The sequence below is a fragment of the Carlito syrichta genome, unplaced genomic scaffold, assembly GCF_000164805.1.
Source record: "Carlito syrichta isolate Samal-C Ts95f unplaced genomic scaffold, Tarsius_syrichta-2.0.1 Scaffold70306, whole genome shotgun sequence".
In the NCBI taxonomy this organism is placed as follows: Eukaryota; Metazoa; Chordata; class Mammalia; order Primates; family Tarsiidae; genus Carlito; species Carlito syrichta.
This window is the reverse complement of record NW_007014402.1, coordinates 29,152-33,060: the sequence shown is the minus strand read 5'-3', so window position 1 is coordinate 33,060 and position 3,909 is coordinate 29,152. Positions and strand designations below refer to the sequence as shown.

The window sequence follows — 3,909 nt, the reverse complement described above, 5'->3', positions numbered from 1 at the left end:
GTTTTGGAAAAAAAAGAAGACCAAAGAAAGAAAGAAAAAAATGAGAGAAGAAAACTAATTGACAGAAATAAAATTTATATTCCAAGAGCAAGAGAAGAATCAGCATTTCTTTCTTATTTCACCTTTCTTCTCATTTCCATAAACAGCTTAACTTGAATGGCACAGTCAGATGATAGCTCTGTCTCAGCTGACCTGAATTTGCCATGCAGTATTAATCTACATTTTCCTTGAAGCATCTCCAGGGCTGGTAAGAAGACAGGCCATGGTGAAGACTCCACAAAGATGTGTTGGTGGAAGGGCTGAGAAGTAAAGGAGACTCCATGGGAGGTTCTAGAGGAAAAAAGAAGCCCTCAGTCACCCTCACCTAAAAGAAGCCAACTCAGGAAGGCCCTGGATCTATTTGCTATTATGCCCTGACCTTCAGTGGGATGAGGATAGATCAGATAGACATTTGCCAGGCGTCAGTACAGATAGCATTTCTGTGCTAAATGTCTCCTGAGAGTCTGATGCTAATCCCATGCCCAATATAGTAAAAATGAGAACCAGCATTCTAGGGAGATAAGTCCCCTTTCCGTGAGGCTGGTGCAGCAGTCCTGTGATCAAAATAACCGAGCCCCAAGGGGCCAATATATGTGTCTGTCTTTCCTATCAAGAACCACGATCTCACCCATCTGCACAGTGAGAACCAGTAAGAGGAGACATCATGAGGAGACATCCACCCTAACAGCCTTTCTCTGCTTTGGTAAGAGTTGAAGAAGGGAAGGGGAGACCCTAGTCAGAGAGGGACCCCACCCCACAGTCAGGCTCTTGTCCAAGAAGAGACCCCTGGGGCTCAGGAGGATCTTGGGGGAAAAGGTTCCTTTCAGGTTTCAGAGGACAAAGCTCTCACAGGGAACTCTCTTCCAGGGTTGAGTCTGGGCCCCAGGACCCGAGTGTAGGCAGGTGAGTCTGTCCCCAGGTGTCCCAGGTCCTTCCTTCTTACTAGGGATAAGGGACCACCCCAGGACAGCTGTGGATGAAGAACAGCAGTTCTGGGCTGACCATTGGGGACACTGGGAGGATCCTGGGACTGAGAATGGGTATCTGAGGGGTGAGGATGTCATGGAACCCAGGGTATGATTTCCTTCCAGGGTACCTCCCCAAACTAACCCTCTGGTCTGAACCAGGTTCTGTGATCTCCTGGGGCAGACCTGTGACTATGTGGTGTCAGGGGACTCTGGAAGCCCAGAAGTACCATTTTAATAAAGAGGGAAGCTAATTTCCCAGGGAGATACAGAGCACACAGGAGCCTGGGAACAAGGGCAAGTTTTGCATCTCATACATGACAGATGAATACACAGGAAAATATTGCTGTTTCTATGGAAGCTGCACTAGTTGGTCAGGGTGCAATGACACCCTGGAGCTGGTGGTTACAGGTGACAGGACACTCAGGTTTCCCAGCCTCAGGCTCTGCCCTCAGGAGAGGGATCTGTTCTTGGTAGTGTCTCCCTGAACAACCCAACCCTGGGTGATGATATGGGAGGTGTCAGTCCCATTTAACACTGTGTCACCTTCTCTCCTAGAAGGCTACAGAAAACCCACTCTCTCAGCCTTGTCTATCCCTGTAATGACCCCAGGAGGGAATGTGATTCTCCAGTAGCTCTTTGGGGGGATTTGGAAAGTTCATTCTCATTGAGGAAGGAAGATACACTCATGCCTGGGCTCTGGATTCACAGAAGCATCCAACTGGGCAGTTCCAGGCCAGGTTCCCTGTGGGACCTGTGACCCACAGCCACAGGTGGACCTTCACATGCCCAGGCTATTATAGGAACACACACCAGGTGTGGTCAGAATCAAGTGACTCCTTGGACACCCTGATCTCTGGTGAGGAAGCCACAGACTTTTATTATACAATCCTGAGGCACAAGGCAGGTTATTGGGAGTTTGATTGACAGCTGGTCATGGTGAGGACCCCACAAGGGTGGGTTGATGAATGGGTTAGATATGATGGAGACTTCATGGGAAGCTCTAGAGGGAAGGAGTCTTCAGCCACCCTCATATAGAAGAGACTGACTCAGGAAGGTCCTGAGTCTATTTTCTGCTACGTCCTGCTCAATGTGAGATGGGGATAGAACAGACAGACAGAGGCCAAGGTCAGGGGAAACCCCAAGGTCTGAAATGATTCCAGGATACTCAGTCTAAAAGAGAAGCTCCTGGGGTGAAAGACAGAGAGTATGAATGACAGTGAGACCTGCAGGGCCAGGACAGGGAGGGGAAGATGTAGGAGGAGCTAGCCCTGCAATCCCAGCTCCTCTCTTCCTCCAGGAATGTCTAGAAAGTCCTCTCTCCTGACCCTGCAGGGCCCTGTCGTGGCCCCTAGAGAAAACCTGACTCTCCAATGTCGCTTTTATGTCAGATACACCAGGTTCACCCTGTCCAAGAAGCGGGGACAAGATCTTATTCAGAGTCCTGGACAGCAGCCCCAGGCCAGGATCTCCTAGGCTGACTTCCTCCTGGGACCTGTGAGTGGCTTCCATGTGGTCAGTACAGATGCTACGGTGGGCAGAATCTCTCCTCCAAGTGGTCAGCCCCCACCAACCACCTAGGCATCTTGATCTCAGGTGAGGAGACCAATGGATTGAGCTAAGGATCCAGACTCCACACAGGTCCTGTTTGGGGACCCCCACGTAGTGATGGGTGGGATGATGACAGGGGGAGTTCAAGGGAGGAAGAGACAGAGAGAGATGGGAGTAGGGGTGGGGAGAGACTCAGAGACAACAGAGACAGAGAGACTGAGGGTCCCCAGCGAGAGGCCCTGGGGAAGTCTGGTCAGAACAAGGTGTGGCAGTCCTTCATCCATCCTCTTCTCTCTAGGACTGCTCTCTGACAGACACTCCCTTTCAGTTTAGCCACATCCCATAGTGGCCTCAGGAGAGAACATGACCCTGTTGTGTCACTCACAAAGCCCAGTGGACACTTTCCTTCTGACCAAGGAGGGGGCTGCAAGTCCTCTCCTGCATCTAAGACCAAAGTACCAAGTTCAACTGTTCCAAGGCGAGTTCTCCATGAGTCCTGTGACCTCAGCCAACGGGGGAACCTACAGGTGCCGTGGCTCAAGCAGCAACTCCTCCTACCTGTTGTTAAACTCCAGTGACTCCCTGGAACAGGTAGACTCAGGTGAAGTCCCCTAGTTCTGTCTTCTCTGAGCTCAAAGAGTCAGTTCAGGTTTCTGCCCCAGGAGAATGATGAGAGAAATGAAGCGGTAGGGTCTACAAGGGAGGGTCCAACCCATGAGAGGTTGGACATAGACGGGGACCTCCCATCCCTGAAGAAGAACCCCCTCTTCCACACACAAGGGGGTCCCTGAACCATTACAGGACAGGGCAGGAGGCTGCTTGGGCCATAGTGGAATCTGACTGTGGTGAGGATTGATCTCACAGCAGAAATGCTCCTTTGGAGAGAAACCTCCACCTGTGAGTACCCCTGGGCGGGGCCCCTCTTGTGCTGGCCTCTACTCAGGGCACACCTGAGATTAAGGAGGGACCATGCAACTGCTACTTGAGGCAAGTTAGAGAATTATCTAAAACAAATCTTTGGTGCAGTTCATTTCTACACTGTCTTTTCTGTGTCAGATTGTCTAATTTACTCTTTATGTACATAACAGTTTAAAAATAAGTAATTCTACTTCCATTTTTTTAAATCAATATTTTTTATTATAATATTGTGTGGTACAGTTAAGGGTTAGGCATACAAATATGCTTCGTTCAGGCACCCTTGTTGATACCAGGTGTCTCCCCATCCCCAGACAGATATTTACTACCGTTAATCTCATCTCCCTTCCCCTCTACCCCCCAGTATCCCACCACTGTCAGTCATTTTCTTATAGTATTACATTGGATGTTCAAGGTCCACTATATGAGTGAGAACATG

General features: G+C 49.7%; 1 pseudogene; it reads left to right on the top strand.

The window, feature by feature from the left end:
• Positions 1-630: 630 nt before the first annotated feature.
• LOC110595057 overlaps positions 631-3,909 on the top strand; it is a 16,879-nt pseudogene continuing 13,600 nt past the window's right edge.